Source organism: Podarcis muralis, chromosome 15, assembly GCF_964188315.1.
Source record: "Podarcis muralis chromosome 15, rPodMur119.hap1.1, whole genome shotgun sequence".
NCBI classification, from domain to species: Eukaryota; Metazoa; Chordata; class Lepidosauria; order Squamata; family Lacertidae; genus Podarcis; species Podarcis muralis.
The window spans coordinates 2,561,112-2,575,800 of NC_135669.1; the positions used below are offsets into that span (position 1 = coordinate 2,561,112).

Sequence of the window (14,689 nt, forward strand, 5' to 3'; positions counted from 1 at the left end):
AAAAGTTTCAGCAGGCGTTCAAAGGTTAAAACAGAAAGTCCCTCTTGGCAGAATACTCCAAGGGACTGAGCCCGATGACACTAAGGGTTCAGTTTTTGTTGGTGTCAAAATGAGCCTCACCATCTCAGGGTGTTGCCACCAGTGCCTCTTCATTTAAGTCCCCCCCCCCCCCCGCTTTAAGGAACTCAGTGTAGCATATAAGTATCTCTTAAAGGTAAAGGACCCCTGACCGTTAGGTCCAGTCGTGACCGACTCTGGGGTTGTGGCACTCATCTCGCTTTACTGGCCGAGGGAGCCAGCGTACAGCTTCCGGGTCACGTGGCCAGCATGACTAAGCCGCTTCTGGCAAACCAGAGCAGCGCATGGAAACGCCGTTTACCTTCCCGCCGGAGTGGTACCTATTTATCTACTTGCACTTTGACATGCTTTCGAACTGCTAGGTTGGCAGGAGCAGGGACCGAGCAACAGGAGCTCACCCCGTCACGGGGATTCAAACCGCTGACCTTCTGATTGGCAAGCCCTAGGCTCTGTGGTTTAGACCAGTGTTTCCCAACCTTTTTTGGGCAAAGGCACACTTGTTTCATGAAAAAAATCTCGAGGCACACCACCATTACAGCCCCGTGACGTCAGCGCGCAGCGTCACGCCGGGAGGGACATGAATTGCTAGCAAATTACATAATCACCTCCTTGAGGGCTGGCTCATCTTCTCCGAAGGCAGAACCCCATTAATTAACAGCACAGACTCACACCATAGCCAAGACGAGGGGGGAAAACCACAGTCATGCACATGTGGGGGCTAAATGAGGACGAAGACCGGGCAGAGAGCAGGGTTCAAATCACCCCACCTGGCCAGGACAATCCCTGGGTGTTCCCTTGGGCCACTCGCCTGACCCACCTCGCAGGGCTGTTGTTGCGAGGATAACACGGGGAGAACCACGCGCGCCCCCGGGAGCTCCTTGGAGGAGAAAGCGGGCGATGAATGCAATGCACGAAATATATGAGAGGCGACCAGGTTTTGCAGGTGAGGGGCCCCCGCCAGCCTCCGCTTCCAACACCCGGCGCAACGACGCCGAAGTTTCCCCCCGGGCTCGGCTCGGGGAGCAGCGCTGCTCCCCCCCGGCTCCCCTTCGCCCTCCCGGCTCTCTCTGCCGCCCACTGGGGACCCCCCTCACCTGCCAAGTCCGGAGCGCCGGTGGAAGTTGCATGCATGCATGCAGGGCGCCGCGTTGCCATTGCATTGCACTGCACTCCATGCAACGCCTGCACGCATGCATTGCCTTGCACGCCCGCCAAGGGGTCTCCCCGCGGTCCGATGCGTCCCCTCCGGCGCGGATGCAGCTTTGCAAAAATAAACCCCCCCCGACGCAGCCCTACCTGGGGGGCAGCCTCCACCTCCGCCGCTCCGCCTCCGCGGGGATCCCCGGCCTCCATCCTGCCGCCCGATCTCCGCGGGGGCGCAGGCAGGCTGCGCGGGGTCTGCGCGGAAGAGCCCCTGACCGCCCGGCCGCCGCGCTCATTCCATGGCCGGGAGAAGAGCGCTTCAAACAAAACGCCCGGCCCGCCAGGCCACGCTGGGAAACGCAGTTCGCGCACCCCGCGAGGGCGCGGAGCCCAAGGGCGAGGGGACTACGGATCCCGGCAGCCCCCGCGCCGGGGACGGAGGGGGAGAGGCCGGGTGCAGGGATGGAGGGATGGGTGGGCGAGCGAGTGAGTGAGTGGCAGCCGCCAAGCCTTGGCCGAGAGCCAGGAAGGGCCTCCCCGGAGGAGGAGGAGGAGGAGGAGGGAGGCGCAGAGCGGGAGGGAGGGAGGGAACCCCAGGGGTCATCTAGTGACGGCGCCCCAATCGAAAATTTGACTTAAAAAAAAAAATCTTTCAATTTTTTAATTTTTCCCGCGGCACACCAGGCAACATCTCGCGGCACACTAGTGTGCCGCGGAACAGTGGTTGGGAAACACTGGTTTAGACCACAGCACCACCCGCGTCCAAGTATCTCTTGACCTTCCCTATTCTACATCAACCCTAGGAGGCAGTCTAGGTTAGGCTAAGAGAGAGCAACTGACCCCAGCTCACTCAGTGAGCACCATGAGTGGGGATTTGAACCTGGGTTGTCCCCATCCTAGTGTGATACTGCAAGCAAACAACACTGCAGCATATAGATATTTGCCCTGTAAAGTAATATATATATATATATATATTCTTGCTCCTGGGTTTTATACATGTGCTCTTCTTAATCATTGCCTGGCCTCCCGAATTCCAGTATGTGACACAAGGGGAGAGGGGTTTCTAACCAAAAGTGTAATGGCAATGAGACAGACCCAAGAACACAGTGGCAGGCCTTCAGAAATTGGTGCAAATTATAATTATTTATTAAATTTGTATACTGCCCTTCACCCACAGAACCCAAGGGGGTTCACAGCATAAAACTGTAGCATAAAAGCAGAAAATACATGATAAAAACAAGAACAAAAAAAGCCAAACCAACCCATAACCCTCCCTCTCTAGATTGCTAAGACTTCAACTACAAAGAGTTCCAGTAAGTTTAGCCTTTCAAGGTAAATAAATAACTTTAATGTGAACTTGTTGAACAACTCCACTTCCAAAAGCAGATAGGTAAGGAGGCCACCACAACAGGGGAAGGCATGGACCCCCTCCGTCCGGAAGGTAAGTCACCGTTTATTGTGACATCTGAGCACCAGCGGCCATTTCCAAGAGCAGGAAATGATGGACAAAGAAACGAAAACTACCCCATGCTTCAGATGGGCTCTGGGCTCTGAAGCCAGAGGTTTGTTGAGCATGAGACCTCCTTGTTTTGACTCCAGTGCTCCCTTCCCACCTTTGCTAAAGCGCTGCCCTGCGTCTGCCTCTTCTTCTGCCCAGGGCTGAATCCTGTTTGTCTGTATTAGCAAGCAAAGGCAAGTAAGTGAATTCCAGCACGTCTTTGGAGGAGTGTGTGTGCTCTTTATCTTCCTTATCAGTCTGCCTACCTCCCTTCTCCCTTTAAACTTCTCTTGCTGAAAGGAGAGCTTGGATAAGAGCAGAGGGGTTTGGGTGTTGTTATCATGCTGATGCCTGTTATTCTCCAGGAGTCTGGCTTCATGAAACAGCTGCCTGCTCATCCCCTTCGCTTCCCTTCACTTCTGCTTTTGTGCTACAGCTAATCAGGTTCCTTCTTACGGAGGCCATAGGTGCCAACTCCCTGGGGCCCGGGGGGCCCAAGCACCCACAAAATTCCCCGCGAAGGGCCGGGCACCCACTAATTTTGGTCATGGGGCCAAGCTGGCACTGCTGATGGAGCAGCCTCAGCCCCTGGTTTCAAATCTTGGTTGAGACTGGCAGGAGAAACTGGAGCCAGAGGTGAGGGGGGGGCCTCCCAATCTCTACTTTTAAAACTGTTGCTTCTTTGCTTTTAACTGTGGCTAGTTTTGCTTGCTTCTTTGTTTTTGCTTCATGGCTGCACTTTACTCTCTGTGTCAAAGGCACCTTGTGAGTCACTTCTATACAAATCTCAAAGCAATTTCATAATTAAAAACTTTAATAGAAATAATGAATAACAATTCCATATATAAAAGCAATTATAAACACACTGTCATGTGTAAAACAGAAATCAAACCCAGTACAGTGGTACCTCGGGTTACATATGCTTCAGGTTACAGACTCCACTAACCCAGAAATATTACCTCAGGTTAAGAACTTTGCTTCAGGATGAGAACAGAAATCGCAGCGGGAGGCCCCATTAGCTAAAGTGGTGCTTCAGGTTAAGAACAGTTTCAGGTTAAGTACAGGCCTCTGGAATGAATTAAGTACTTAACCCGAGGTACCATTGTAGGTTGGTATAAAGATCTCCACTTAAAAGGCTTGTTGAAAAAGGAAAGTCTTCAGTAGATGCCAAAAAGGCTACAGAGTGCTAATTTTCATTTTCAAAATAACTTTTCCTTGAGAATTAATTTGCTGTGTTGTTGGTCATTAATCTTTCATTTTACGGATGAAGTACTGGTGTTAAGGCATAGTGTCTCATAATGAATCAGTGGCAGATGGGAAAGTTTTAAAAAATTCACTGATTAGAATAGCTCAGGGGTAGGCAACCTAAGGCCCGTGGGCCGGATGTGGCCCAATTGCCTTCTCAATCCAGCCCACAGGAACCAGCGTGTTTTTACATGAATAGAATGTGTTCTTTTATTTTAAATGCATCTCTGGGTTATTTGTGGGGCATAGGAATTCGTTCCTCCCCCCCCCCCAAAAAAAAATATATAGTCCGGCCCCCCACAAGATCTGAGGCTGAAAAAGGTTGCTGACCCCTAGAGTAGATATATACCCTGCCTTGTCCCACAGGCTCAAGCCAACAATCAGCAGTCTGTCATCCCTCCCTCCCTCTCTTTCTTTCCTTAAAGGGCTGACAATAAAAAACAAAGCACGTACATGGATGCAGCAGGAAAGGAGGAAGAAGAAGAAGAAAGATGGGAAGTGAGACAAGAATTTGAAATATTGATCAAAGCCCAGTTTCAATACTATCACTTAATTTGTTTGTGGAACTCACTGCCAGAAGAAGCTGTGGTGGCAATGAACTTTAAAAAGGGATTAGACCATTAACAGAGAAGGAAAAGTCAATTGGTGGCTAGTAATCATGACAGCCATATGGAACTGTCACACTTAATGGCAGTACACTACTAAAAATAAAGGTAAAGGAACCCTGGACAGTTAAGTGCAGTCAAAGGCACTATGGGGTTGCGGCGCTCATCTCGCTTTCAGGCTGAGGGAGCCAGTGTTTGTCCACAGACAGTTTTCCGGGTCATGTGGCCATCATGACTAAACCACTACTGGCGTATGGAGGACCGTGATGAGTGCCAGAGTGCACGTAAATGCCGTTTACCTTCTTGCCACAGCGATACCTGTTTATCTACCTGCGCTGGCGTGCTTTCAAACTGCTAGGTTGGCAAGAGCTGGGACTGAGCAGTGGTTTAGACCACAGCGCCACCTGAGTCCTAGTACACTACTAAATGCTAATTGCAGGGTGACAACCGGAGAAGATTGTAGGCTGAATAAGCCCGTCCTGGGAGCTGCAGGTATCAGGTTCCACACCTACAATTCCAGAAGAAAAATGCACAGACTGCTCCCCATTTGTGAGAAACTGATGTCTGGCTTAGAGACTATGTAACTCAAGTTTCTTTTCAGGATACCTTGGACATATTGTTTATTACTGCAACTGTGCAAAAATTATTCCCAAGCTTTTGCTCCTATTGTTAGGACACCCTTAGGTTCTTCCAGAGGTTCCTTTACAAGATGGCTTTGGCCAATCTAGCGCCCTCCAGATATTTTGGAGCTCAGCTCCCATCAGCCCCAGGAGTTGACTTTGAAACCAGAGCAAAGAACTTGCGCTGGCTGCATTGAAATGGAAATCTACCCTGCCTTCCTCTGGCTCTGTCCCTCCAGGACAAGTTATGCTGGTGTTGCCAAACCAAGGGGACAAGAGGGAGGTGTGACCTAGTCAGGATGGGGTTAAACATGTCATTGGAGACACTGGCCCAAAAGGTCTTCAGGAAACAATCGCTATGGGGATGAAGCATTTGTCTCTCTGCCTCTCCTTGCTCTCCCCAAAATGCTCCTCCTTTCCATCTGCAAGAGCTCTCTTTATTGCATCTCTCCTCCCTCTGTTGGGATACTGAAGTTTCTAAGTAGTTAAGGATCCAATTCAAGAGCCTGGTTTAAAAATAACAAACAAACTCTTCCTAGCTAAAATAGGGGTGGGGAACCTTTTCTGGCCTGGTGGGCCAGACCTTTATCCCCCATGACATTTATCATCAAGTGACTGATAAGTGGGCTGCCCCATTCACCTGTCAAAGTTGACATGGGGGGGGGGGTAAGGGTAGGGTCTGCCCAGGGCTGGCCCAAAACATTTTGGCACAAAATGGTGCCCCCTCCCCTCCAGGGAAGAAGGAGTGAGTGGAGATCAACATCTGGAACAAAGGGGGAAGGGAGAAATACGTAACTACATCCAGTTCTGCTGCGCCTGAGGGAGTCACCTTACCTGGCGTTAATATGTGGACAGGTCCTGGGTCTGCCCCACCAGTAGATTCTTTGCAGGAAATGTACTGGTGAAGGATTGAACTCAGCCACCTCAGCTGATTTACAGGTGGCATGGTTGGGGAGGGAAGGGTCTGGCAAGCCAAACTGGACCCCCTGGTGGGCCCAGGTTGGTCCATGGCCTGGGGGTTTCCCACCACTGATCTGAAACTTGGGCTTGCTTCTGCCAGACAACACCACCAATTCCGAGTCAGGCTGTTACAGATAGTGGAAAAGACTGCAGAGTAGTTCTAGCCATAGTGAAGAGAATGAGCTCTTTGGAATGCTCCTTTCTTTCACCCTCAGCTTGGCTATATCTCCAGGCAAGCAATTCTCACTCAGTCTCTTCCCTGTCTGCAATATGGAGATGGGGATACCTGTCCTACCTTACAGGGTCATTGTAAGGCAGAGATACCCACTGTGGTGGCCTCCACAACTCCAGCCTACGTGGCTAGTGGTCCACAGTGATCAGAGGTGTGGTCCTCCTGCAACATCTGGAGGGCACCAGGTGGGATTGCAACAAGTTAACATGTTTAAATTGCTGCATAAATGCTACACGTTATTATTCCCTAAGGAGAAGGAGGGCACAGTGGTGTAGACAGACTGGCCATTAAGTGCAGTTAGCCAAGACTTGAACTCAAGTAGAAAAGACACATCGCTGTGTGGTGAAGCACATGCCTTCAGTGGCAGAGGAAGGGGTGTGTGGGCTGCCCCGGGTGTCATCATGGGGGGGGGGCGCATTTGACAAAAATGTGAGTGTGTGTTTTTTTAAAGTGGGCTCACAAAACTTTTTAGTTCAGTCAATAACTGTAAAGAAACGCGCCTGGCACTGGGCGCCACACCGCAGGGGCAGGCACTTACGGGCCATGTCCTGGGAGTGACGTGGTGGCTTGGGTGCCTGCAGGCTCCGTGCTGCCTGAAACGGCAGTGTGGGGCTTGCGTCTGCCCCCCCCCGCCTCTCCCTCAGCTGTCCTATAGCTGAGGGGAGGCAGTGAAGAGGCTCCATGAAGCCCCCCCCCCCCCCCGCCCCATGGGCGGCTCACCCTGCCCCCAGCTGCAGGACGCGTGCGCGACATTGGGCACCTGAGCGGCTAGCTACGCCGCTGCATGCCTTGGGTGCAGAAGGCCACCGGTTCAGTCCCTGGCCTCTCCAGGGAGGGGTGGGAAAGGCTGCTCTTTGTCACCAGAGAACTGTTGCCAGTCCCTGTTGGCAGCACTGAACTGGATGGATAAGGGACTGACTTCTTACAAGGGGGATGCCTCAGCTGGGGGAACCCTCGGCCGTCCTCCAAGCCCTAGGTCAGGCTTCGTCTCGGGGCAGGGAGCCAGGATCCTGCAAGGAACCCAAGAAGAGGCTGTCCACACCCAGGGTGAGTTTGGCCTACACAGATCTGCTTTCACTCATTTTTGTGATTTCTCTTGCTGAGCTTTAGGGCAGCGGCGTGCGCCTAGCGGCGCGCGCAGTTTGATCCATATTTTAGATTTAGGGGAGCTAGTCTCAAACATTTGTTGGGGGAGACCTGGGTTTTTTGGGAGGGATTTATTTGTCCTGTCTCCACACTTTTTATGATAGAGGACCACTGTAGTCACCCCCAACGACACGTTCCCAAGATGGAGGGTGAGGGAACAGCTGCAGTCGCCTGTGGTTCCTGCGCAATGTTTGCCATCTTGCCAAAGGTTGCAGGCAGCTTTACCTGCAGCAATTGCATGTTGATTGCCCTCTTAAAAGACAAAGTCCAGCAACTGGAGGAACGTGTAGCTACGCTCCAAAGAATTAGAGAGCTGGAACTCTTCTTGGAAGCAACAGAGCACACCGTCTCCACCAAGGAAGAGACAGGGGACTCCCCTGAGAAGGTGGCTAGTTCACCAACACAGGAGCCAGATATATGGAGAAACGTGACTCAAAGAAGTAGGAGGCCCAGGGTTCGCTCTGATTGTTTAGAAATACGCAATCGCTTTGAGGTCCTTTCCCCTAGCATGGAAGACGAAGAGCAGACTCCATTTGAGGATCTCTCCCTCATTACAGTCGATCAGGTATATGAAGACGAGGAGCAAAGGCAGTCCTCTGGGAATGTCCAGGCGACCTTGGAACCGACAGCTCACAGAAGAACCCCGACCAGACCTAAGAGGAGGCGTGTAGTGGTGATAGGGGATTCCCTACTGAGGGGAACAGAAGCAGTGATCTGTGGGCCTGACAAGATGTCTCGGGAAGTGTGCTGTCTCCCTGGGGCTAAGATCCAAGATGTAACTGAACGACTGCAAGGAATCATAAAACCCACTGACAAATACCCCTTCCTCTTGGTTCATGTGGGAACCAATGACACTGCAAGCAATAGCCTCCAGAAGATCAAAAGAGATTACGAGGCTCTGGGCAGGAAATTGAAGCAATTAAATGCACAAATTGTCATCTCATCTGTCCTCCCAGTTGAACGACGTGGCCCAGGGAGAGAGGGAAAAATAGTGGAAGTGAACAACTGGCTTCGCAAATGGTGCAAACAGGAACGGTTTGGATTCTTAGATCACGGAATGCAGTTTCTTGAAGATGGACTTCTGGCAAGCGATGGGCTGCACCTCACAACGGTTGGGAGGAATGTTTTTGCAAAAAATCTCAGAAACCTCATCAGGAGGGCTTTAAACTGACTAATGTGGGGGAGGGAGACAGTGCTCCTGAAGGTAGGAGTCTATCAATTGATGAAGATGATCATCCAAATGTCATAGACCGAATGGAGCAAAGAGCATGCAGACCTAGTGGTGGGAGGAGAAAATCCTTAAATAAGAGACACGGGGGAATGATTAATGGACTTCAATGTCTGTACACTAATGCGCAAAGCATGGGAAATAAACAAGATGAGCTTGAGCTCCTGGTACAGCAAACTAAATATGACATAATAGGAATCACTGAAACCTGGTGGGATAAATCCCACGATTGGAATGTAATAATGGAGGGATACAATCTATTTCAAAGAAACAGACCAGACAAGAAAGGAGGAGGAGTGGCGTTATATGTCAGGGATGTGTATACCTGTGAAGAGATCCAAGATTTTGAACCTCAAAGCCAAAGTGAGAGCATTTGGGTCAAAATTAAGGGAGAGAAGAATAACAGTGACCTCATTGTGGGAGTTTACTATAGATCCCCAAGCCAAACGGAGGACATAGATGATGCCTTCCTGGAACAGATGGCCAAGCATGCAAAAGGAAGGGAGATAGTAGTAATGGGGGACTTCAATTACCCGGATATTTGTTGGATGTCAAACTCAGCCAAGAGCATAAGGTCAAACAGATTCCTCACTGCCCTTGCAGACAACTTCATTGTCCAGAAAGTGGGAGAAGCAACAAGAGGAACAGCCATTTTAGATCTGGTCCTAACCAATGTTGATGACCTGGTTAGTGGGGTAGAAGTGGAAGGATCATTAGGCGCGAGTGATCATGCTCTTCTGAAGTTTACTATACAGCGGAAAGGAGCAGCCAAGCATACTAGGACTCAATTTCTCGACTTTAAGAAAGCCGACTTCATAAAGCTTAGGGAAGTGCTGGGTGAGATCCCATGGACAGTAATACTAAAAGGAAAGGGAGTTCAAGATGGCTGGGAGTTTGTTAAGAGGGAGATAGTAAAAGCACAACTTCAGGCAATACCAATGAGACGGAAACATGGAAGGTGCCTAAAGAAGCCAGGGTGGCTATCTAAAGAACTTTTAACTGAGTTAAGATTAAAAAAGGATGTGCACAAAAAATGGAAAAGGGGGGAAACCACCAAAGAGGAATTCAAACAAATAGCCAGCACGTGTAGACACAAAGTCAGAAAAGCTAAAGCACAAAATGAACTCAGGCTTGCTAGAGAGGTTAAAAGCAACAAAAAAGGCTTTTATGGGTATGTTCGTAGCAAAAGGAAGAACAAAGAAACTGTGGGGTCACTCAGAGGAGAAGATGGTGAAATGCAAACAGGGGACACAGAAAGGGCTGAACTCCTCAATGCCTTCTTTGCCTCAGTCTTCTCCGATAAAGAAAACAATGCCCGACCTGAAGAATTTGGAGCAAATGATTCAGCAGAGGAAACACAGCCCAGAATAACTAAGGAGATAGTACAAGAATACTTGGCTAGTCTAGATGTATTCAAGTCTCCAGGGCCAGATGAACTGCATCCAAGAGTATTAAAAGAACTGGCAGATGTGATTTCAGAACCACTGGCAGTCATCTTTGAGAATTCCTGGAGAACAGGCGAAGTCCCGGCAGACTGGAGGAGGGCAAATGTTGTCCCTATTTTCAAAAAGGGGAAAAGAGAGGACCCAAATAATTACCGCCCAGTCAGTCTGACATCAATACCAGGGAAGATTCTGGAGCAGATCATTAAGCAAACAGTCTGTGAGCACCTAGAAAGGAATGCTGTGATCACCAATAGTCAGCATGGATTTCTGAAAAATAAGTCATGTCAGACTAACCTGATCTCGTTTTTTGACAGAATTACAAGCCTGGTAGATGAAGGGAACGCAGTGGATGTAGTCTACCTTGATTTCAGCAAGGCATTTGACAAGGTGCCCCATGATATTCTTGTAAAGAAGCTGGTAAAATGCGGTCTTGACTATGCTACCACTCAGTGGATTTGTAACTGGCTGACTGACCGAACCCAAAGGGTGCTCATCAATGGTTCCTCTTCATCCTGGAGAAGAGTGACTAGTGGGGTGCCACAGGGTTCTGTCTTGGGCCCGGTCTTATTCAACATCTTTATCAACGACTTGGATGATGGACTCAAGGGCATCCTGATCAAATTTGCAGATGACACCAAACTGGGAGGGGTGGCTAACACCCCAGAGGACAGGATCACACTTCAAAACGACCTTGACAGATTAGAGAACTGGGCCAAAACAAACAAGATGAATTTTAACAGGGAGAAATGTAAAGTATTGCACTTGGGCAAAAAAAATGAGAGGCACAAATACAAGATGGGTGACACCTGGCTTGAGAGCAGTACATGTGAAAAGGATCTAGGAGTCTTGGTTGACCACAAACTTGACATGAGCCAACAGTGTGACGCGGCAGCTAAAAAAGCCAATGCAATTCTGGGCCTCATCAATAGGAGTATAGCATCTAGATCAAGGGAAGTAATAGTGCCACTGTATTCTGCTCTGGTCAGACCTCACCTGGAGTACTGTGTCCAGTTCTGGGCACCACAGTTCAAGAAGGACACTGACAAACTGGAACGTGTCCAGAGGAGGGCAACCAAAATGGTCAAAGGCCTGGAAATGATGCCTTATGAGGAACGGCTAAGGGAGCTGGGCATGTTTAGCCTGGAGAAGAGGAGGTTAAGGGGTGATATGATAGCCATGTTCAAATATATAAAAGGATGTCACATAGAGGAGGGAGAAAGGTTGTTTTCTGCTGCTCCAGAGAAGCGGACACGGAGCAATGGATCCAAACTACAAGAAAGAAGATTCCACCTAAACATTAGGAAGAACTTCCTGACAGTAAGAGCTGTTCGACAGTGGAATTTGCTGCCAAGGAGTGTGGTGGAGTCTCCTTCTTTGGAGGTCTTTAAGCAGAGGCTTGACAACCATATGTCAGGAGTGCTCTGATGGTGTTTCCTGCTTGGCAGGGGGTTGGACTCGATGGCCCTTGTGGTCTCTTCCAACTCTATGATTCTATGATTCTATGATTCTATGATTCTATGAGCTTAGGAAAACAGCAGCCTAAATGGAACAGCGGCATGGAGGGATCCCCAATGAAAGGCAAGCCCTACATTGGCTCAAAGGCTGTATTTATAGTGTGCTTAAATGGATCATCTCTCTGCAGTGAAATTGTAAGCAATTACGGTAAATGGTTAATGGCATTTGCCTCAATTCAGCTTGCAGGTTAAAAAGCAACCAAAGCTGAGGGAGGAAGAGAGGCACCTCCAGCTACATCCTCCTTCTGTCTGCTGGCTAACCCCACTAGCAAAAGTGGCTTTGTTGCTTTGATCCTAGTGAAACTAGGCTTTATTTCACCTGGGTCAGAGACCCAGTTTGGCACACACACACCCAATCTGCCTTTGTGTACGCATAACCCCCCAACCCCCAGCTGTGGCTTGGCCTTCACCAAGCCTTTTGAGGATCCTTTGACTTCCCATAAAGCAACAGGTTCTGCTAAGATTAGATCCATTGAAATGAATAAAACTAAATTATTCCTAAAAACTAAATTATTCCACTGGGTATATTTTGAGTAGAACCAGCACGGGCTACAACTTAGTATTTTTGGTAGCATCAGCCATGGTCTGAATAAAGCAAAGGGAGAACAGGATCCTGCTAGCAATTTTGTGCTGGTGTATTTGTTTCTCTCTCTACTGCTCCCCCATGAAAGGCAGCTCATACTTATTCAGCAACAGGCAGGCTGTGAAGGAGGAAACGGGAGGGAAGCAGCACATTGGCATTTTGCTTCCAAATAAATTTGTTTGCACATATATAACCTCTAGAGAGATTTATGGGGTGGGCTGGAACCCTCCCACAATCCCACTGCTTTATTCTTTCAACATCCTGTGAGGTAGGCTGGGTTGATCAGATAACATGAGAGGTTCAATGCTGAGTGTGGATTTGAACCCAGTTCCTGCTGCTCTTTGTCCAACACTCATAACTACTTGCCCCAAGACTGAGCAGGATCAAGGGGATTACACAGAGTAGGCTTCAGAAGCAACAACTGCCATCCTGCGCAAGCAACCCATGCAGTAATCGACAGACAGGAGTCCTGTTGCTAGCTGGCCAGAAAAACACCAGTCCTCCCTGGTCTAGGTTTAACAGGATAGTTGCTATGGAAAAATCAGCAGGTGAAACTGTTTAATGGCACACAGTTAACCATGATCACCTGCTGATTGCTGCAGCTCAAATGCAGGAGGCTGGTCATGTGCTAGCTGCCCTACACGGAAGCAGCTTGCAGCCTAAAAGGTGCTCCTTAGAACCCTTTGCAAGGTTGCAGAGGCACCAGGCGAATGTTTCCAGGAGGGCAGCCCTGTTAAGGTAAGATCCACACCATATGTTGAAAGCATGGGTGTCCCCTAACAGGGGTGTCCAGACTTTTTTCAAAGAGGGCCAGATTTGAAGAAGTGAACATGCATGAAGGCATTCCCCCCCCCACAGTTGTTGACCTTTTTTAAGGGTTGAAGTTGTTCACCTTTTTAAAAGGATTTTACCCCAAAGTTGATTACCCCCCCTTTTTTTAGGATTTTACCCCAGAATTGTTGAACCACAGGAAGGAACTGCCTGTGGGGGCCAGATTAAACCGACCAGTGGGCCAGATTAGGCCCCCCAAACGGCCTTTGGACATTCCTGCCCTATAGAATCCTGGTGAGTGTTGTTTACATCTATCAGAACTACAGTTCCCAGCACCCTGGGTGGGGTGAGGAGTAGAAGGAAAGATGCTGTATCCAATCAAGCCCAGTGACTGGTATCGGCAAAATGGTTGCTTGAGGCAGATATTATGCATGCATTGTTATGGAAATAGGAACCATTCACAATGATGAACTTCTCCAAACAGAGTGAACGGGTAGTAAAATAGCAAATGCAATTCAATGCAAACAAGTGTCAAATGCTGCTTATCAGGGCAATTTTTTTTAATTTTACAAAGACATTCATAGAGTCTGAACTGGAGGTGGCTGACGAGGAATGTGATCTTGGGGTCCTGGTGGAGAGCTTGGTGAAGATGCTGTGCAGCTGCTGTGAAAGGCACTAGGGATCATTAGGAAAGGAACTGAAAATAAATATTCTGCTATCATAATGTCATCATATAAATCTATGGTGCAACCACATTTGGAGGACTGTGTCCCATTCTGGTTACCTCACTTCAAAAATGGTATCGTAGTGTTGGAAAACGTTCAGAAAAGGGCTATGAAAATTATCAAAGGGTGGAAGTAAGGAAAGCTTACAGCATCTGGGGACTCTTAGAGAAAAGGCGAGTAAGATGATGACACAATAAAACTCTGCAAAATCATATATAGAAACTGGATAGAGAAGTTTTCTCCCTCTCTCATAAACTTGCGGGTATGTGGTTAAGCTGAATGCTGAAGCTTCAAGGCAGAGAACAGAAGCAGTGCCTCGTTGAACAGAACGTTGGACTAGATGGCCATTGGCCTGAGAGGATCCTTGTCACTTCCAGGAGGAACGGAGGGATGTCAAAATATGCAATGTGTTGTTCACAGGGTATGCCTTCACAGGGCTATACATGTCTACTCAGAAAAGTCCTATTCAGTTCAGATGAACTTACTCTATACAGTTGAAGTGCTGCACTTGCTTGGGAGTAAATTCCATGGCACCCAAGGGGGCTTACTTGTGTGTAGACATGTATCGGATTGCACTGTAAAACCACAATCTCCCATACCTGTGAGCATGTCACACCGAAGTCAAGGGGAGGTGCTGGCTTGAGGCGACAGGAGTTGGCGCTAAAACAACTGGAGAGCCCAGCTTGGCAAAAACTACTTCGGGCGCATTTTTAAAAGCAAACTAAAACAAGAAAGCTGATTTCGCTCCATGAGTAAAATGGGCATGTCTGTGGTTGCTCACTGTATCTTATACTTCACCATCCTGGGAACGGGGATGTGGGAATAATAAATACGGTATTTCCAGGAAAAGTTCAAGGCTAGCAAAGCAAAGGCTGTCTTCATCTTTTAACAAGGGT

General features: G+C 48.7%; 1 long non-coding RNA gene across 1 annotated transcript; it reads left to right on the forward strand.

Annotated features, from left to right (window-relative positions):
* The first annotated feature begins 875 nt into the window (after nucleotides 1–875).
* On the forward strand, nucleotides 876–4,715 carry LOC144325677 (uncharacterized). Its single transcript, XR_013390897.1, has 2 exons — nucleotides 876–2,917; nucleotides 4,390–4,715. It is a non-coding gene; the product is annotated as an uncharacterized LOC144325677 (long non-coding RNA).
* Nucleotides 4,716–14,689: the final 9,974 nt, after the last annotated feature.